Consider the following 22,810-nt stretch of genomic DNA (forward strand, 5'->3'; position numbering starts at 1 on the left):
GAAGAAAAGAGGTAAAAAATCAACAAACAATGTGTAGCTCAACCCAGTCTAGCATCCCTGTGGATGAATCAATTAGAAACACAACCTCTGCAGGCCAAACCAAGTAAGTTGTATGAAAGAATTGGTGTTTGGTTTCCATGTCTTATCAAAGGAGGCCAAAGTATTCGATGCCAGCGTTTCCAATTTATTAATTATTTCCATTGCATGGCTGTGAGTGTTTTCAGACATAGGAAAGCTATATAAGTTAATTTTGATAACTGTTTGGGAAGCTTGTGTGGGTATAGACAAAGAAAAACTACTTCAGGGTTGAATTCTAAAGTTTTTCCGGTTAATTTAGAAATCGTGTTAAAAACCTTTTCCCATATTGGAACTAGTTTCTGGCAATTCCACCAAATTTGTAAAAAATTTACCGGACTGAGAACAATCCATCCAATAGTCAGAGGATGCTCCCTGGAATATATAAGATCTATGAGGTGTCCTATACCATCAGATGAGATTCTACCTCGAAAATTCATAATGATTTGTACATTTTGCCGGAAGTACTGTTGGATAATATACTTTCTTACTCACCATCTGTAAAACTGTGACTTTAGTGCAGCACTGACATAGGAAGCACCTCTAGTGGCCGTCTGAGTGACTGTCAGTAGAGGTGTTACTAGTCAGCAGTGTAAACATTGAAAGGCAGCGTTTACATTGAAAAGCGTGCAGACAAATGCTATATCCATCAGAACCACTACATTAAACTGTAGTGGCTCTGGTGACTATACTGTCCCTTTAAAACATACTTACCTAAAAGTTACATATGCTTCCTGTAACCTGGGCACCAGAATTTGATACAAGTATCTGAGTAAACAACTCCCTTCTCCCAAATGATGCTCCTGTCATCCCAGTATGCACAATGCGCTTTTGACGGGAGACTGCACCAAATGCAAAGGTACCTTTATGGCATTGACACTGCAGTACATCTGCACCAAATGTGTGCTATCAGAATATAGAGATGCATTGCTTATTTTCTAGGTATTTGCGAACCTTTTAGATAGTGGGCAACATATCCTATTAATAATACGAGAGACCTCTACGCCAAATGAGTAAATACATTGCAATTTACATGCAAAAACCTGACTTGCAGATGTTTAAATTGTGTTCTGACAGTTAGAATGTGTAGCAGATGATTGGACACAGGAGCCAGATATCTAATTACTGTGTCACTCCCATAATCTGTTTTAGTGTAAGGTATCGCCTGTAGTTGATGGTGTTTTGCAATTGTGTGATATGAGGCCGAGAGTTAGAGCCATATGGTTCAGGCATACCATAGGGGAAAGAAACCCTCTGTAATCCAGTCATTCAGATCACAGAATTAATTAGGAAATCAATTAAATATAACAATCTACAGGGTCAAAAGTTGACACTATTTTTAAGGACATAATTGCAAACTAAATGAATCTTGCTACATTCTCCCTAACAAAGCTCTTTTTAATTAATTCATTGTGTAGGTTGGGCACTATCATTCAGATTTATGTAAAATACTTGCAAATGCCTTAACGAAAACATAGTGTTTCTCCGGCATCAAAAGCTTCTCCTCTCTGCTTTCACTGTGATAACGAGGATGTTTAATAGCAGTGTACAGACAGACAGACATGAGTACGGATCTTTTTGTTCATTTTGTTGAGATTTAATCTTTTCATATATTCTGCTGTGTTACATTGTTATCCCTTTACTAGAACCTTTTTGCTCCTCTCATAAGTAGCTCAAGAACAAGTATTTATGTAAAAAATATTCTATTGCTATAGCACTGGGATAAGAATCTGTCATGCTTTCAATCTATCAATGCCATCCTAACTTATACAGATAATGAGAACCTAAGCTTACTTATTAATCACAAAAGAAGCAGATGGGTTTGACTTTAGGGAGGCCGTTATTTTTCATCACGCCAGTGAAATCTCACTATATTCTTACTGTTAATGCACTTTTTATTTAAGATTATTGTGCAGGTTGATGAATACATATTATAGCGTTACTGTCATAAGTTGGCATTTTTCTACCTTGGGACATGATGAAACTGTGTTGTTTTACTGTACCTGCAGTCACTCTTGATTTAATTGAGCACAATAAGAATGTAGTGGGAGTACATTTGTGGTTTTGTTCTCAGCCGATATGCCTGGTCCACGTGAGCGATTGTCTGTTGCCCAGGGTCAATGCACATCCCTGAGAATGGATTTTGTACAGAGTGATACCCAGGGATACGCAGATACAAACAGACACGTTGTCAAAGGAAAATACTGAAAGCCTTCCACTGATGACTGACCTAGTTGGAGTAATAGTGCATTTCATTGCTGTTGTTGGTAATAAAAAAACAAGGACACTCAAAATACAAAGAAATCTCACAAACGGCAGATAATTACTTACATGCATTCATGGAACAATGAACACAACTACCTACCTTTTCCCCATTTACTGCTTCAAGTTTAACATCTTATTGCTTTAATTTATTAAAGGTTTACTTAAAGCACCAAAACCACTTTAGCTTGCTGAGTGGTTATGGTGCAAGGCCCTATCTGTGCAGTAGTACAACATGAAACATTTTACTGTTTTGACATTTAGAATTTTACATATTATTGGTTTAATGTGCTTGCTGGGTTTCTCTAAGCTCCATAAACTCTTTAGCTTGCTGAGTTGTTGTGGTGCAAAGACCCTCTGTGTGCGTTGTTTCAGCATGAAAATATTTTAAATTTGTTACCATGGTGTTACACCTCAGGCTTTCAAGGAGAACAAACAAAGCCACTGGTCCTGGCTCTTCTGAGAGTTTAGCATAGCCCAGTCCACTTAACAGTGTATATCCATGTATATCTATATCTTATAGTCTACTTATTGGACAACAACACTGACAGAATATATCCTCAATGTTTCTTGATTTTCAAGCTCACTGTTATTAAAACACTCTCTAAGCACTATAACTGCGTATTTATTAATTTAAGGCAGTTTTAAAAACTGCCCCATATACAGTACCTCTAAAAAATGGTGTTCCACAACACTCCCATAATGCCATGCACGATACGTAATTGTCACTTCCTGTCCATATTTTTGTCGCATAAATCAGCACTCTAAGCACCATATCCCCTACAGTTCATTGTAGTGGTTATGGTACAGATAATATTTATGTGCCATCACCTGTACTTTTCCAAACCATTTTTTGTGCGATTTGTGAAAAACACAAATCGGGCTTTTCCTGGCACCTTATATTGAAACCCACTCCGCTGCTTGAATAATTTGGAAGTGAACATCCACATCCTATGTAGAACCTTGAATGGGCATCGTTGGATTGTGAGCATTGAAGCTGGCTTGGCGCACTGCTCACATCTTATTATTGATGTCTTTGGATAGATAATGAGAGCGGAATTTGCAATGACCACAGCTCCAGCTTTGGGTGTTGGGAAAGCCTCTTTATTGTTAGTTTTTGTCGGAATAATAAAAAAAAAAAAAAAAAACATTTGACAAAAACTGCATCCAAATACTCCTTACACCATAGCCACCACAAAAAGCTTTAGTGCTTCGAGTGCCTCTTAAAAGCCTGGAGTGGCCGAGAGAATAGACATGTACCTTAAATGAGCATTTATAACTAGCACATTATCCTGTACGCTGTACTTTACACAGGTTGTTCAAAGGAAACTTTGGGGAAACAAATGGTTTTATGCCGCTTCTCCCTTTTAAAAATTATTTAATTAATTTTTTTACTCAAAGAGCATATCTGTGTGTATGTTTTGTGAGATATTACATGCACTTTATGAAATATACTGTAGTTAATTTCCTAAGAACTTGCTAAATGCTGGTGTTTCGCTATAGTAATTAAATATGACATTGTGTGAATATAAATATAGCTCTTTTGTGAGGCATGGAGTAAGCTTCATGTATTGCACACATACATAATAAAGAGTGTATAATTTTGTATAGGAAAATAATAGTGATATCAAAGTATAAAACCAGGAAAAGTACTCTTGTAATGTGTTGTAGTGCATCCCTTGATCTTTTTGTTGTTGCCCAATTTAATGGTATTCATAGAAAAGTTGAAAGTCTGAGTTCATCTTGCAAAACCCAAGCATGTGACTCAGAGTTAATGCCTCTGAGGCTTTCGTTCACCACTGAGCTATTTCCAAGTAAAAAAAAAAAAAATAGCAGTGAAGATTTTCTTGATGTTGTTTTATAATGTGCTGCTTAAAGGATCATGGAACTGCTTTCCTTGGTCTTTGCTCTCCCACCACAATCTCATTAGAGAGGTATACATAGAAACATAGAATGTGACGGCAGATAAGAACCATTCGGCCCATCTAGTCTGCCCAATTTTCTAAATACTCTCATTAGTCCCTGGCCTTATCTTATAGTTAGGATTAGCCTTATGCCTATCCCACTCATGCTTAAACTCCTTTACTGTGTTAAACTGAACATTCCAACATGCTGTTTTAGTAAATAAGCCCACAATCTATCTCTATAAGACTCTACTGGGTCTACCTTGTTGTGTTGTGTCAGGGTTCTGCCCACTTCCCCCTTGTATTCAAGTCCTGTTAGCTGAAACTACACCATACAACCTGTGATTGCTAATTTGCACTTCAAACTGCATGTTAAACAATGTAATCGTATAGATAGTCAGCTCACCTGCCCATTGTCCTTGAACCCACCTCTGGTCCGCCCATGCTTCTACTTTGCTGTTCACTGATTTGCCCTGCTTTATTGCCAGCTTGCTGGCGTCTGAGCAGAGATACGTCAGTCACTCAGTTCTTATACTGCCTAGCCAGTGCTTGCTTGCACCAGATTGGGAGTTTCCATAATAACCACTGCACATGCATGGTGGTTGCTATGGGTGGAGATTAGAAGGAGATTAGAAGAATGTTTTGTGGGAGGTTGACAGGTGGGAGGAAAAAAAACTCTTCAAAAGTGCTAGTACAATGTGTGCATGGAATTGAATGCTTCTTTTTAAAGAGACAAAGTTGTTTTGGACACTATAGATACTCTTTAATGGATTATTGCCATGTTTGGAATTAATCTATAAATTACAGTTTACTCTATCAAGTTTCTGCTTTCAGCATTCTGTATTAAATATCAAGATCCCTTTCACAGTATCTTGCAAGTTTCCATCTAATCTAATACCTACCATCTGTAACCAGATACGTGTTATCAGCAGAATACTAGTACTGATACCAGCTACTGCTGTACTTTCACCAGTATTCTAGAACAGTGTCGCCTTCTGACCCTTTATTATGCCTATGTCATATTTTTTTACCTTTATATTACCTTTTTTTTTTTTTCTTTTTCTTCAATATTTAAATTTCTGGTTTTCAATCAGACAGTACTGTTTTTTTCTTTCAATGCCATTTTGTCTCCTTTCATTGAGATATTTATCAACGTCAGTCTTTTTGTATGATTTAGCAGTGTACAGAATAATCACTTCATACCCAAATTAATTTTTAAGAATAAAAAAGCTTAATATAGATTTGTAACACGAGGTGCTTTGCTAGCATGCTAAGAGTGGACAAAGCAGTTTCATATTAAAGTTGTTGTTCATTAACACAAACTATATACAGTTCTTCAAATTCAAGTTTTGTAGTCTGAAAAATGTATATACATTGTGAGGATTGACCCTTTCTCTGCTGAGTGAAGACCGGCGCTGAAGCATAGTGAAGGTTGGACTATCGCCATCAACTAATCTGCCTATAGGCGTCCCCTTTATTTGTAGAAAAAATTCTGTATTAAAAAAAATAATTGTGTTAAAATGAAGGAAATGTATTCAAAAAGAAAATGGCCAAACTGAGGTTCCACGTCGACATCTTTTTCTAAATTCTTCCTTTAAGGCTTGCAGTCCCATTTAATGATCAATAACCTAATACAGTGACAATACTTTAAAAGAAACCCACATGAAATCTTTTTTCCCACTCAAAAGACTCTAGTTCCTGTACAAGGTGCTTAGTGTCTCTTAAATTTGATCTCGCTGATTGTGCATATTTTGCAAAAAAAAAAAGAATCTCTATAAACTCTGGCATTCCACTTATTATAGGCCTACCTATTGGGCTAGTGGTAGATTTATATATCTTAAGGAGGAAATAGAAAATTGTATTTCTCGGAAACTCATTTTACAAGAAGGGAAAAAAACAAGTGTCAGTGAGTGTATGTTTGTCAGAAAGTCATTGGCGTACACACGTTCACACTGACAGACACACACTCACTGACACACACTCACGAATACACATTCTCTCTCACATAATCACAAATTAAGTTTACTTTTTTTTTTTTAAATCTTTATTTATAATTTCATGCATGTCATGTCGTGGGGGGTGGGGGGAGGGACAGGGCAGGTTTGGTGTTTGCCAGAATGGGGTGGCCGGCACCCGGGGCCGCGTCCAGGTATTTACGAAAGGCATTTCAACCCTATGTCCATTCAGTCATCAGCGGTTAGTATAGTCTTCCCATGGCTCCCATGTTTTGAGGAACAGGGGGTATGTGTCTCTTATTTGTGCTGTTAGTTTATCCATGAGATGGTCCTCTTTGATATTACGGATGACTTTTTCCATTTGTGGCATATCGGTGTGTAGCCAGGTTTGTACTATGGCTCTTCTAGCTGCTAGGGTTAGTTTGTTGAACAGTTTTTGTTCTTTGTTGATCAGACTGCCTACTGGCCTAGCTATCAATAATGACCAAGGGTCCGATGTAAGTGTTTTGTGAAGCACTTCCGTCAAAAGTCGGGCTATTTCCTCCCAAAATGTCACTACTTTGGGGCATGTCCACCACATGTGTATATATGTGCCTTTCTCTCCACACCCACTCCAGCATGTGTCAATGGTTGTTTTGCCCATGCGGTACAGTTTGACCAGGGTGGTGTACCACCTCATAAGTGTTTTGTAACATTGTTCTTGGTGTAGTACGCATATGGATGCGTTTGTTGCTGCTTCCCATTTGTCTTGCCATTCTCCCCCCTCTAGTGTTTGTTGTAGGTCGGTTTCCCATTGTTTGACATATATGTGGGGGTGTATGTCTTATCCGATGGTGCGCTTAGTTGGGTATAAAGGAGGGTGATGAGGCCGGTACGTGGTCCATTGGACATGCACAGCGTTTCAAAGAAGGTTAGTTTGGCACTGGCTGATTTCCTCAATTGTGCCCGTCCAGCAAAGTCCCGGAGTTGAATAAATCTTAAGTGATCCTTAGTGGTTAGTGGAGCTAAGGTATTGAGGTCTTCGAATGTTCTGATAGCACCTGCATGGTATAGTTGGTGATATCTTTGGATTCCCGTGTTTTCGATGCCCTTAAAATCCCTAGCTGTCAGGCCGGGTGGGAAGGCATTGTTGCGTAGGTACGGTGTGAGTGGTGAGATTGGGTGTGTTAAGGAGTATTTGTGGGCTGTAGAGTCCCATATCCTGATCGAGTTCAGGATTGCTGGGCAGGTCATGGAAATCTCCGGTCTGTCAGATTTGGGGACCCATATCCAATATTGTGGGAGATCTGTGTTCATAAGCAGTGTTTCTAGATCAACCCATCTGTGGCTGTCTGGCGGTGAGTGCCATTCTATTATTTGTGCTAATTGTGCCGATAAATAGTAGGCGTGGAGGCTGGGCAGTCCCAGCCCTCCTCTACTTTTGGGTGTATAGAGGGTTTGTCTCGCAATCCTGTGCCTCTTCCCTGCCCATATAAAGTCATCTATGGCAGTTTGGATCGGTTTGAGGTCTCCTTTGGTGACCTGTACCGGTAGTGCCTGGAAGAGGAACAGGAGGCGCGGCAGAATGTTCATCTTGACGCTATGCAGTCGTCCTATCCACGATATGGGTTTGTCTTGCCACTTGGTAAGGTCTTTTATTAGGGTGGTCAACAGGCGTTTGTGATTTTCCATGTATAAGTCGTTGGGGTCGGGTGGGAGTGCAACCCCCAAGTATTTAATTGGCCGTCGGCTAATGTTCAGGTTATAGGTGTGAGCCGGCCAGTTGGCGTCTGAATCGGAGAGTCCGATGGGCATGCCCACCGACTTTATCAACGTTTATCTTGTACCCCGAGATGCGTTTATACGTTTCTAGTAGTTCGAGGAGGTTTGGCACAGTCTTTTGGGTCGGTTAGGGTCAGCAATATATCATCGGCATAGGCCGAGACTTTAAACTCCTCCATTGTTATCCTGATGCCCTTGATCCCTGGATGTTCCCTTATGAGCCGCAGTAGAGGTTGGAGGGCCAAAATAAATTGGAGGGGGGACAGGGGGCATCCCTGTCGTGTACCATTTTTGAGGGCAAAAGGGCGTTGCGTTGTTCCAGGCACTAGTGTCTGCGCTCTGGGGTTCATGTATAGGGCGTGGAATGCGGTGACGAATGTGTCCGGTAGATGCATGTCGCGCAGTAGCATGAAAAGAAAGGGCCATAAGACCCTATCAAACGCCTTCTCCGCATCCAAGGAGAGGATCAGAGTAGGCGTTTGTTTCTTCCCAGCCCGCCACATGAGATCTGCAGCCCTTCGTGTGTTCTCGTATAACTGCGTTGTGGGGACAGCCCACTTGGTCAGCATGTATGCATCTGGTGAGGAGTGGATTCAGTCGGTTGGCTAGTAGTTTAACATATGCTTTAAGGTCAAAATGTATGAGGGATATGGGCCGGTAATTGGCGATGTGTGTGGTATCCTTATCTGGTTTAGGGATACGGGTTATGTCTGCTGTCGAAAGGTCTTGGTGCGGCTTTTCTCCCTCCATCCATTGTTTGTACATTTTAGTTAGGTGTGGTGTTGGCTCGTCTTTGAAGGTTTTATAGCATGTGCCATCAAAACCATCAGGACCTGGAGCTGGGTTCCCCTTGAGCCCTGCAATAGCTGTTACTACTTCGTCCACGTCTATGGGCGCTCCCAAGGGCTCTGTCAGGTTTGTGGCGAGTTTCGGGAGTTGGGCCTTGGTGAGGATGGTCTTGAGTTCTGCCATGTACTCAGTGTTGGACTCTGTCAGGGCGGGGGAGTGATCATAGAGCTTTTTAAAGAACTGTGTGAATTCGTCATTGACGTCTGTGGGGTTTGTAAGGATCGTTCCTTGTTTGTTTCTGACGATTATTGTTGTGATCTTGTTTGGTTTGAGCCGTAAGGCTCTTGCGAGAAGGATGTCCATTTTATTGGACTTCTCGTAGAAGAGTCTTTTTGTGTGGCGTACTTTGTCCACCATCAGTTCTCTGATCATTCGCCTAATTTCTTGTAAGTCCCTTGCTGTGGTTTGTGTGGCTATTTGTTTATGTTGCAGCTCAGTTCTGCGTAATTGTTTTTTGTAAGTCCATTAATTCAGGTTCCTCTGTTGAGCTTTGGGCCATATAGTAGGGGTTCTGTGACATCTGGTCCCATGGGTATTAGTCTCAGGATTGTGCTGCTCATTTTAGGCTCAGTGGTATTATGTGGAACTCGTGCCCCCTGTTAGTGCCTGTGTAGGCTGCCCGACCCATTATGTGTCCTCCCCATCCCTGCAGTCATTGATACATCCTTGCGACTTGGGAGGGGTGGTTCCCAGGGGGGTGCATTGCCGTCTGGGTGGGCCTTCCATTTTCTCTATCTCAATGACGCTTTCCCGGGTTGAAGCGGACGCGCCAGTTCTCGTGACCCGAGACTGCCGCTCTTTTTTTTTTTTTCTTTATTATTATTATTTTTGAGTGCAGAGGTAAATATACGATTCATCAATAGTACAGGGTTTTAGAGAGATATTAACTGTTCCGTATAGCATAGTCATGTTGTGCTGCACTTTTTTTTTTTTTTTAAAACAGGATTAATAACAAGATATGAAACATGCTTGTCAACATTTTCTCTTGTATGCGTTATAACAGGAGATGTTTTTTTGTGGGCGCATCTGAGAGGTGTGATGGGTGTTGGGTATCTCGGGAAAGAAGGGGGCTCTTAGGTGTGCCCTTGTGATGTGTGAGATTTTATGGGATTCTATGTGGAGGCTCTTAGTGGCCTCCCATGCGTATGTCCGTGGTATTCTGCGGGAGGTCCCCAGGTGTGGGGTGTCTTTTGCCTAGTGTCTGTCGTATTTAGGTATGTGGCCGTGTGTCGCTAGGCGCACTGCCAAGGTGCCTGAGGTGAGATGTGGGACCTCCTCTTTATGTGTTGCCCCTAACCATGGGGGTGGCGGGGGGGAGGGGTTGTGGCGTCAGTGTGCCTCAAGGTGTTTGTCTCTGCGGGTTCTACAGCTCTGGTAGAGCAGTGGACTGGAGCGTATGTTTGAGAGATAAACAGTAATCAAAAAACAAATATACATATGCAACTTAGATCAAACAGGTATAACGGCTTGTGCCGGTTTTGCCCCAGCTGTTTTTTGGGCAGGTGCCATAGCCATAATCATTGGCCCAGTCCCCATTAGCTGTCAGCCGTCGGTTTCCTGTGAGCTTCCGGCTCTTGGGACGAAGGGGGTGATGTGGGCAGGGTCCCACGTGCCCCCAGGGGTGGTCGCCAGTGGGTCCTGATGGTTGTCCGTTAGTCCCAGTGCTTGGAAGAAGGCCGGTGCCCCTTCTAGTGACGTGAGTGTGTGAGTATGTCCATTGTGGGTTACTACAAGCGTTCCTGGGGCTCCCCAGCGGTAGGGTATGGCTGCAGATCGTAGTTGAGAGGTAACTGTACCCATTGACTTCCTCCAGACTAGGGTATTTTTGGTGAGATCTTGATAAAATGTTAACGAGGAGCCTTCAAAGGGCAGAGGTGCTTTATTCTTCAGTGCCATCATGATCTGGTTCCTATCTTGTGAGGATAAGCAGCGGAGGATAACGTCTCGTGCTGTTCCAGTTGGTGCTTTAGGTGTGCCCGATATGCGATATACTCCGTCCAGAGCCATCTTTTTGGCTGTTGTGTGGGGCAGTATGGACGTGATTAATCTACGTACGTAATGAGGGAGTTCCTCTGCGGTCACCGCAGCAGGGATGCCACGGATTTTTATGTGGTTCCTGCGCTGTTTGTCCTCCAGGGCTGAGATTTGGTGTGACAGTGTGACTTGAGTGGTTTGCAATTGTTGTACTGTCTCTTTAAGGGCAACAATGTCAGTTCTGGCAGTACATATGTCCTTTTCAGAGGTTTGTACTCTGTCAGTTATGGCCTGTATGTCAGTTCTCAAAGCCCTGAGGTCAGCAGCCCACACTTGTTGGATGTCATTAAGCAGGAGTTTCAAGTCCTGCTTTGTTGAGGGTGCAGACCCGTCCGGGTTGTCAAGTATGTGTGGGAGACTTGCCTGGGTGGTCGGTGTAGCCTCTTGTCTGTCCTGCGCCCGATTCTCCTCATTCCGGTCTCCAGCAGGGGTCAGCTTAGGCTGCATGGGCTGTCTCAGCATGTCCCCAATGTCTCTGCCGTCAGCCACTGTGTTTGGCTTTTGGGAGCGTCTCCCCATTGCGGTCCGGTGTTCCGGTTGCGGCAGGTAGGTGATGGGCGCCGTTCCCTGCGGGGGTTGTATGGTGCTGCCGCGGAGGAGTGCTTCCAGTCCCAGGCTCAGGGGTGTGTTGTAGGCCGCAGATTTGCGCCGTGGTTTGGAGTGCATTGTCGCGATAAAGAAAGGCATCTATCGATGCGTTATGGCTCTGGGGACCCAGCTGTGGCGATAAGAGGGTCGGATGGGCTTTAGTTGCTTTGATATTTGGTCGGATTCAGTCTGTAGTTTAGGAGCTCTCAGAGATGGCGTCCGCTTGTCAGGCTTGCAGGCTCCGCCCCCCCAAGCCCTGGTTTAAAGACCGACTGCCGCTCTTTTGACAGTGGCATTATGTTAGGTCTATGGCAATTAATGGCCTCTGTCGTATGTCCTTAATATTACATGCATCTCAGTCCCACATTTTCCTCTGCATATAACATGTAGCCCAATGTGTTTAATCATAGCTAATTGTCTATTATAATTGTTTCTCCCACCTTTTTTTTTTTTTTGTCCTCCCCTTTTTTTTCGGTTTCTTCCCCCCCCCCTCCCCAACTTTGTGCCATAACGTAGTACAGACTTGGTGTTCAGGTGGATCAGTGTGCGGTGCACTCGTGTGTGCATGTGTGGGTAGGTGTAGGAGCTCCCATGTGGCCCTTGTCCTCCCAGGTTTGTGTTCTATAGGCCTCAGGTGTCTCCCTCTCCTTTCCCCCATATCCCAGCCAGGGCCGCCACCAGAAATTTTGGGGCCCCTAACTCAGCTCAGGGTCTGGGCCCCCTGAGGCCCGCCTCCAAATACCGCTCACTGGGTCCACACACAGACACAAACGCACACACTGATACATACTAACAGACACACTGATACATACTAACAGACACACATACTGAAACAGACATACACGCATACAGGCATACATACTGACACACACATACTGAGACATACACACAGGCATACATAGTGACAGACAGACACACATACATACAGACACCGACATACATACATACATACACACACACACACACACACACACACATTCATACATACAGACACTGACATCCATACACACATACATTCATAATGGCATACAGACTGACATACATGCATACAGACATCCATACACACATACACACAGACCTACGTTCATAATAATATGCAGACATACATTCATACTGACATACATATATACATATATAATGACATACAGAAATACATATACACATACATAGACATACATACAGACATACATGCATACAGACATACATGTATGCATACAGACATACACAAACATACATAGACAGACATACATACGTAGACATACGTGCATGCAGTCAGACAGACATAGACATACACACAGACATGCATCCAGACATACATACACACAGACCTACGTTCATAATAATATGCAGACATACATTCATACTGACATACAGACATACATATATACATATATAATGACATACAGACATACATATACACATACATAGACATACATACATGCATACAGACATATACATACATACAGACAGACATACACACAGACATACATACATACACACATAGACATACAGACAGACAGATACGCATACAGACATACATACATGCATACAGACATACACGCATACAGACAGACAGACAGAGACATACAGACAGACAGGCATGCATCCAGACAGACATACATACATAGACATACATGCATACAGACATGCAGACAGACATACATACACATACATGCATACAGACACACAGACACACACGCATACAGACAGACATAGACAGACAGACAGACATGCATCCAGACAGACCTACATACATAGACATACATGCATACAGACATACACATACAGACAGACATACATGCATACAGACAGACATACATGCATACAGACAGACATACATGCATACAGACAGACATACATTCAGACAGACAGACATACATACACAGACATGCATACAGACACACATACATACATACAGACATACACGTACATGCATACAGACACACAGACATGCATACAGACACACAGACATGCATACAGACACACAGACATGCATACAGACACACAGACATGCATACAGACACACAGACATGCATACAGACACACAGACATGCATACAGACACACAGACATGCATACAGACACACAGACATGCATACAGACACACAGACATGCATACAGACACACAGACATACACATACATGCATACAGACATACACATACATGCATACAGACACAGACATGCATACAGACAGACAGACATACACAAACATGCATACAGACATACATACAGACAGACACACATACACATACATGCATACAGACACACAGACATACATACACACACACACACACACACACACACACATACATACACATACATGCATACATACAGATACATACATTGCTGCTTGCACATCTTATGGGACATGTTTTACATTACCCAACTTTTATCAAGGAGCACAGTTTATGCTGGTGACACACCTCACCCCATAACAGCTCTATAATTACCAGCACTACCACCAGCACCCCCAGGTAATGGTCAAGGTCTAAGTTTTTGTCAAACTGCCCCAAAGTTGTTTAGGAGATGGCACCATAAAAGCCATCTCACAGACAGACAGACAGACATACACATACATGCATACAGACAGACAGACATACAGACAGACACAGACATACATACATGCACACACACAGCTCATTTTCCAGCCACCCTTCTGTCTCTTACCTTTTCTTTGCAGAAGGGTGGCTGGGGATGATGGGAGTCGGCGCTGCTCCCTCTTCATTGCCGGGCTCTCCCTCTTCATTGCCGGGCTCTCCCTCTTTACGGCTGGGCGGGCGGGCGCGCTCCTCCCGCGCGGAGTGAGCTGGGAGGAAGTGAGCACTTCCTCCCAGCAGCACTTGCGGCTGCTTTTTTTTTTTTTTTTTTAAAGGGGCCCGGTCACGCTATACAACGGCCATAGCGCTGACCGGGCCCCTGAAGGAGGGGGCTCATCGGGTGGCCCTAAGTGTGTGGGCCACCCGATGGGCCCCACACGTGGGGCCCGGGCGGCCGGGCCCCCCAGGGCCGCCGGGCCCATGACAACTGTTATGGTTGTCATGCCCTGATGGCGGCCCTGATCCCAGCGGTAATACATAACGCCAATAGGCCCTAACTTAGAGCAACAATTTATAAAGTAACATAGAAGATGCTAGTTAACGTGTGCAAGTTCAGAGTTGTAAGATACATTACTATATGACCACGGTTCAGCTCGACCGGGAGTCGTGGTCCTCCCAGCTATCAGGCAAGGGTGGTAGGTCTGTGATGCCAGTTGCCGGTACTTGCAAGTCCTCCGGTACCAGTATATCCAGATTCTTCAGAAAGTCTCGGACGTTGGTAGAGGGCAGCAATATTGCCGGTGACGGTCCATTGAATACTATAATCTTGAAGTGGTAGCCCCCATGCAAATCGGATCCCTTTCTGTCGTAGTAGATCCGTGACTGGTTTCCATGCCCATCTACGAAGGAGGGTTGCTGGAGCGATGTCCTGGTACATTTGTAACTCTGCCCCTTCGTGTTGAAATGGTTTTGTTCTGCTGTGTTTAAGGATGGCTTCTTTCGTCGTGAAATAGTGCCATTTCATAATGACATCCCTTGGCGGGCTGGTCTTCGGGCCTTTGGCCCTGAGGACTCTGTGTGCTCTATCCACCTGGTGGTCTGGTATGTTCGGCAATTGTTGGCGGAAATTTTGCATGAGCCCTTGTTCTATGTCTTCTTCCTTTATCGTCTCCGGGAGGCCTTGGATACGCAGGTTGTTGCGTCACGACCTGTTAGAAATGTCCTCCAGTTCAATCTCCAGGTCAGTAATTTTTTGCTGGAGGGTGTTGGTGAGCTTTGCGGTATCGTTTTGTGCCGTAACCATATGTGCCACTCTGCACTCCGTTTCGGTTGTGCGGGCCCCAATGGCGGCAATTTCGGCCTTCACCGCCGCTGTGCGCTTGATTTCTGCCACCAAATATCCCTTCACCTCAGCAAGGGATTGAAGGATGGCGAGGGAAGAGGCTTCAGGGGCTGTATTTGCGGTCGCTGTATCTAGCGAGCCCGTCTCGTTGAGGCCCTTGTCGGCCATGTTACCACGAGGCGTCGGCTTCTGGGTCGTGAGCATCTCCGCCACTGATGGAGCGTCTTTTGGGCCCTTTTTGGTGGGTTTGCGGCTGGACATCCATGGTAGGTGAAGGCGGGTAGCCTGGGGTTTGCTGGGGTCGAGTTTGGGCGCTCCGACTTTAGGCGGCCATCACAGTCGGCAGTCAGACCCCGCCCCGTAAGTTTACCTTTTTTGAGGCTCACCCAGCCTCTCTATATTTTGAGAGAGTGGGTGTGGGTTCTCCCCCTGGGGTCTAGTGTAGGAATGCTTAATCTTCTTGTTCTTTCTCAAGGCTCCCTCACATTTTGTTTAGTGATGCCGGGGCTGAAATGATGTCTCATTCTGGCTCCCGGCATCACCAAAGAGTGCGCACGAGTGAGGAAGGCGTGTGAATGCTCCTTTGCAGCCCATGCTCACCCCTTTCCCAGACACACTGTATTTCTGGAGAGTAGGCACCTGTCGTTATGGTAAGCAGGCGCTTTCTCTGCCTTTGTGAACTTCCGGCCATCTCCTGGGGGGGCTAAGGTGTCCAGCCAGCTCATGGGCCTCTCTGACAGGTGGAACAAAGTGGCTTGTTCGGACTCGTGACCTAAAAAATCCCAGTAGTTCCGCCACTGGCTGCCTGGTTTGCCTAGCGGTAGTGCTGCCCCTATCTTGGCCCACTCTCCCTATCAAATTATACCAGTAAAATAAAGGCATACCTTGCCTCTAGTCCAGTGGCGAAACAATTGGTTGACGCAGTTTTGACACTTCTGTACTGATGACCTCCTGACCAAATGAATGCTTTTTATAAAAAGCTTAGTGTTCCTTTACTGACAATTTCCATCATATATTCAAATGCCAGGTGGTATGAGACCAGAATGAAATGGCGGTAGAGTCATCATGGGGACCTGACTGTAATGCAGTGCATGGCTCTGGTTATATTTGACTCAGAAAAAAAATTGTTAAAACTGCCTATTAGCATGGAAGGACAACCAAGGAAAACGGTTATGTTGTTCCATACTGTGCCCTGTAGGCACACATTAAAAATTATAGATTTATAGCCAAGTTAATGCTTTCGTTTCCCTGTTTAATGTTTTTTGGGGGAGGGGTGGGCAATGGTATTATAGCTGCAACTATATGCAATTAATTGCTTTTGTAATAGCATGGACATGCTGTGCACCCATGTGATCTTTACTTAAAAATACTAATTTATAATTAGGGGAAAATATTATTTTACTCTATGAATAACCCAGGTTTATACAGAGATACATAGTCATAATTTTAGTTTTCTTCATGCCCATAACATACTAGCCCAGACTCATAGAAATGTACCCATACACCAAAACTGGGGGGGGCGCAGGACATTTTGTTCATGCTTTAGGGTTTGTCTGTACACACATGGCACACTCTCTTTACGCATGCAACGTACCTAGAAAAGGGAGATGGGCATGTAACGGAATGGCATTAAATGGTTCAGGTCCTTTAAGAAGACAATTGATAATCCCTCCCCTCCTCCACACAATTCTGTTTTATTTGAGCATGGTATAGATAGAGAACTGTCATATCCTAGCAGCTGCCTAAAATATTGTTCCACGGGGAAAGCATCCTAAAGAAGGCAGAGGATTGTGAGCATTAAGGTGGTTTTTACCAGTTGTACGTTCTCTCCTGTAAACAACCTCTGCCATGTTTCCCTCCTCAGATTTTCTCTGTGTGATTTCTACGGTTCTCCCTTGTAAACATGTTATGGTGGCCTCAGGCAAATGCTTTATATGTAGCTATGTTTATGTAATCTGCTCCTGGGAGCTTAGTGTAGGATCAGAGCTGCTAAGACTCATCTGAAACAAGTGCTAAACCATGGCCTATGGTCTCAAAGGATGTGGCGAATGAAGCACCATCATTCACTAACATTTTCTAACATTGTGACTGACTGTAAAGTCAGACGTGAGTAAATAAAAAAAAAAAAAACAAAGGAAGAAATAAGTCGAGCATGGTTAAAAAAGCAAGTATTTTAACCCCTTTAAGACCAAACTTCTGGAATAAAAGGGAATCATGACATGTCACACGTGTCATGTGTCCTTAAGGGGTTAAAGCTGGGGTATCCAGTATCTGGATGTTACAGAACAACTCCCATGATGCTTTGCCAGTCTTAATGTTTAAAAGGAGTCTCAATTTTGGGTATCTTTGTAATGAGGGGAAGTCCAAGTACCGTAATCAATTTTTTATTTTTTTTTATTTTGTCTAATCATTTTCAAGAAGTTTAGTGAAAACAAAAGTCTTCCCAGTACACACACCCATACACTTGTGCTGACACTGCCTTGGTAGGCATGGCTGTTTTTTTTTTTTTACTTAAATAACTTTAAGAGATACATAAATAGTTTAGGTACAGTAATAACAATGTAACAATTCTCTTTCTCAACCACACGTAGATCATGCATTTCCTACCCTTTAGACTTTCTCCCCTGCTACTGAACAAGATACGGTCTCCAGTACTGTGTACAATACTCCAAGTGAGGTCTCACCAGTGTGCTGCTCTTTTCCTTTACTCTCGCCCCACCACTTGCCCGCTTGATCCTGTCCCGTCTCACCTTATCAGATAACTCTCTCCTTGTCTTGTGCCTTCCTTAATGTAATGAAAATATACCCCAACACGCAGGATTCAGCTAAACAGAAGACAACACAGAGGGCAGATACCTCTACCGGACCTTAGAGTGGCCGGACTCGACGTATATAGGAGAAGTACAGAGTCAGTAACAATCCGAGGTCAAGGGCACAAAGAGACAGCGTAAACTAGGACTAGCCGGTGTCTGGTACACAGTAAACAGCAAGCCGGCAAACAAAACAGATAAGGATAAAGAGAAAACGTAGTCAGAAACAAAGCCAAGGTCAAGTACGAAGGAACACAACTGAACACAACAAGCGCTAAAGGGAACTGAAACAGAAACCACGATAGGGCAAGGAACCAAGGAAAAAAGGTGAGTATAAATAACTAAACATCTATTTTGATTGGTCCCTGTCATCTCCACGCCCCCAAAAGGTAAGTGTATGGGGAGTGTGGCATGACAGGGACCAATAGGAGGTCTTTTCCAATTTAGGCTCCCACTGTCCCTTTAAGAGCGCGCCCGAGACCCGCGGCGCGCTCTTAGAGTCAGGCGGGACACGTGACAGCTTCTCGCCGTCACTGCCCGCCTTCCTGTTCCTGCCTTCGGATGAGCCGCGTGCGGCTCGTGCAGCAGCAGGACCGCGTGCGGCTCGAACAGAGGTCCCCGGCCGGCCCCTGGAAAGGGTAAGTACCGCTACAGTACCCCCCCCCCCCTGTCCCCCCCTGAGGAGACGCCCTCTGGGCGGGGAGGGCCAGGCCTGGCAGGAAAAAGAGAATGGAAAGAACGCACAAGGCGAGGAGCGTGAACAGCGTCAGCGGAAATCCAACTGTGTTCCTCAGGCCCATAGCCCTTCCAATGCACCAGGTACTGAAGTCGACCTCTAAGGAAACGAGAGTCAAGAACAGCAGAAACTTTAAACTCCTCATGACCCTCCACAGAGACAGGAGGGGGAGGAGGAGTATGCCGGGTATAGCGGTTGCGTACGTAAGGTTTCAACAATGAGGTGTGAAAGACATTAGGAATACGCAGATTCTTAGGAAGACCTAAGGCATACGAAACAGGATTAACCTTATGCAAGATACGATAAGGACCAATAAAGCGGGGAGCCAATTTCATAGAAGGCACCCGGAGGCGAATATTCCGCGCGGAAAGCAAAACCCTGTCCCCCACGACATAAGAAGGAGCCGCCCTGCGATGCTTGTCAGCCTGCACCTTCTGGCGAGCAGCGGAATCCACCAAAGAACGCTGAACCTGCTCCCAAGTGTTACGTAAACCAGCCAAATGCTCATCCAGAACTGGCATGCCCTGTAAGGAGAAAGCAGCCTGAAGAACAACGGGATGCTGGCCATAGACAACATAAAAAGGACTTTTGCCGGAAGAATCATGAGTAGCGTTATTCCGAGCAAATTCAGCCCAAGGAAGAAGGTCAGACCAATTGTTCTGATGGTGGGATACGAAACAACGAAGGTACTGCTCCAGAGGTTGATTGGCACATTCAGCAGCTCCATTAGACTGGGGGTGGTATGCGGAAGAAAATGAGAGTAATACCCATTTCCGAACAAAAGGCTTTCCAGAACCTGGAAATAAATTGGCTACCCCTATCGGACACAATAGATACGGGAATGCCATGCAACCTAAACACCTCTCTAGCAAATATGAGTGCCAGTTCCCTAGACGTGGGCAGCTTGCTAAGAGACACAAAATGGGCCATCTTGGAAAACCGATCTACTATCATTAGGATAACTGTGTTACCATTCGAAGGGGGTAGTTCAACAATAAAATCCATGGACAGGTTTAGACCAAGGTCTCTCAGGAACGGGTAACGGATGCAACAGCCCACAATGAACTCTGCGAGAAGATTTCATACAGGCACAAGTAGTACAAGCACCTATATAGTCGTTGACATCCCTGCGTAAGAAATCCCACCAGAAATACCGAGAAACAGCTGACACCGTTTTGGAAATACCAGGATGTCCAGCAGTCTTAGTGTCATGATACAACAACAGAATATCCCTTCTCTCGGGAACATCAACGAATAGTTTATCAGTAGGCCTCTCGCTAGGAGCCATGCTTTGTTTCGCTTGTATGGTCTGCAAGAGGGATGAGGAAATAGACAAAATAGTGGTAGCTATTATCCTGTGTGGGGGGATGACGGGAGTAACATGAATTTCCGGTTTGTCTGCAGTTTCGAACTGTCTGGACAGAGCGTCTGCTTAAGTATTGCGATCACCTGGCCTATAGGTGATAATATAATTGAAATGAGACAAAAAACGTGATCACCTAGCCTGCCTAGAAGACAATCTTTTAGCCTCACTTCTTGTGATCCGTAAATATGAGGATAGAATCCTTAGTTCCTTCTAACAAATGTCTCCGTTCTTTAAGTGCTAAAATAATAGCAAGGAGTTCGCGATTACCCACATCATAATTCTTCTCTGCTTTGGACATCCGTTTGGAAAAGAAGCCACAAGGATGCAATGGTTTTTCAGGTGACTCTCTTTGGGATAAGACCGCACCTACCCCGATATCGGAAGCATCAACTTCAAGAATATAGGGCAATGAGGGGACAGGATGCTGTAAAATAGGTGCAGAGGCGAACGTAGTTTTAAGAAATTCGAAAGCCTGAAGTGCCTCGGGAGACCAGACACGAGCATTGCCATCCTTTTTTGTCATACGGGTGATAGGTGCTACAATAGAGGAAAAACCTTTAATGAAACGTCTATAATAATTAGAGAAACCAAGAAAACGCCGAATGGCTTTCAAACCTTGTGGTAAAGGCGATTCTATGACAGCAGAAAGCTTCTGGGGATCCATACGAAAACTTTTAGCGGAAATCAAATATCCCAAAAACTGAACTTCGGATTGGTCGAATAGACATTTTCCCAGTTTACAATAAAGACCATTAGCAAGAAGGGTCTTCAGAACTGTAGTAACATGTCTGTGATGAGTGTGTAAATCTGTAGAATATATTAATATGTCATCCAAGTACACAATTACAAATGTGTGAATAAAGTCTCTTAAGACGTCATTAATAAATTCTTGAAATACTACTGGGGCATTACTCGTAATGGTCAGATCTAGTGTTGAATGCCGTCTTCCATTCTTGGTCTTTCTTAATACGTATTAAATTGTATGCACCTCTAAGATCCAATTTAGTAAATACAGTCACATGTTTGAGCCTGTCGAACAATTCCGTGATTAAAGGTATAGGATATGCATTTTTTATAGGGATTTTTTTTAGACCTCTATAATCGATACACTGTCTTAAATCACCTTCTTTCTTTGATACAAAAAAGAACCCCGCTCCAGCCGGAGAAGAGGATCTCCTAATAAACCCCTTTTCTAGTGATTCCTTAATATACTCTTCCATGACACGGTTTTCTTGAACAGATAAAGGGTACACCCTGCCCTTTGGAGGTATAGTGCCAGGCAATAAATCGATAGCACAATCGTCGGGTCTGTGAGGCGGTAATTTGTCAGCCTCCCTTTTATCGAAGACAGTCTTGAGAAATAAGTACTGAGGGGGTATAACCGTAGACAAAGGAGGAGTAGTAGGAACATTAATAGAATTCAAAGGGGTGACTTCAATAGTACAAGATTCGTGGCAGGCTTCGCTCCATGATATTTGCCCTGACTCCCAGTCAAAAATGGGATTGGGGCCACGTAACCATGGGTACCCTAACACGACGTGAGAAGAGGGAGAGGTTATGACCTGGAACCGAATGGTTTCAAAGTGTAAAACCCCTGTATACATGTGTAACGGTACAGTTTCATGAGTAACAACTGGAGAACTCAACGGCCAAGGGTGTCTCCTTCTCTCTGATGGGAATGTTGTTTTTCTTAACAAAACCAGAGTCTATTACATTTTCAGCTGCCCCGGAGTCAACCAGAGCGTATATGTGCTTAGCTATACAACTCTCTCCCATATGTAAAGAAACAGGAAGAAGCAAACGGTTAGGAGGCAATTTAAGAGACTTAGATATCACACCCAAGGCCAGTCCTCTATAAGGTCTTAGGTGCAAGAGTTTTCCGGAAGCAAAGGACATTCCTTTACCATATGGTCTCTCCTACCACAGTATAGGCAGAGTCCGTCCCTTCTCCTATGTAACTTTTCAGTATCAGAGAGTGTGGCAACCCCTAATTGCATGGGTTCTTCCTCAGATACTTTAACACTCTCAGGTTTATCAACTGTGGGTTAATAGGTGTAAGAAAACGTCTATTCCTGTTCTTAGTATAGAGCCTGTCACAAATCCTACTATCTATATCAATGAGGTAGTCAATAAGGTCCTCTAATGCAATAGGAAGCTCCTTAGCTGCTACCTCATCCAATATATTGTCAGATAAGCCTTCCATGAACGCAGTAGTTAACCCATTATTGGTCCAATCTACCTGTGAAGCAAGGGTATGAAACTGAATAGCATAGTCGGCCACAGACCTAGAACCCTGTTTAATTCTCATTAATGCTCTTGCGGCATTTTTTGACCTTTTCGTTGTGTCAAAAGTTCTACGAAAAGCCGTAAGAAAACTGTTGAAATCATGCACCATAGGTCCATTAGCCTCCAAAATAGGGTTTGCCCACTCAAGAGCTTTATCGGTAAGTTGGTGCATAATGAATCCCACCTTAGACATTTCTGTGGGAAATGAACGTGGATACATCTCAAAATGGAATTCTATTTGATTAATGAAACCTCTGCATGTCTTAGAGTCCCCTCCATACCTAGGAGGAGGTGTTAAATGGGCC

The 22,810-nt window shown here is 44.0% G+C and overlaps 1 protein-coding gene across 1 annotated transcript in view; it reads left to right on the forward strand.

The window, feature by feature from the left end:
* WDFY2 (WD repeat and FYVE domain containing 2) overlaps positions 1-22,810 on the forward strand; it is a 69,019-nt gene that overhangs the window by 22,855 nt on the left and 23,354 nt on the right. The gene's annotated exons all lie outside the window — the stretch shown is intronic.

This window comes from Pelobates fuscus, chromosome 1, assembly GCF_036172605.1.
Source record: "Pelobates fuscus isolate aPelFus1 chromosome 1, aPelFus1.pri, whole genome shotgun sequence".
NCBI lineage: Eukaryota > Metazoa > Chordata > Amphibia > Anura > Pelobatidae > Pelobates > Pelobates fuscus.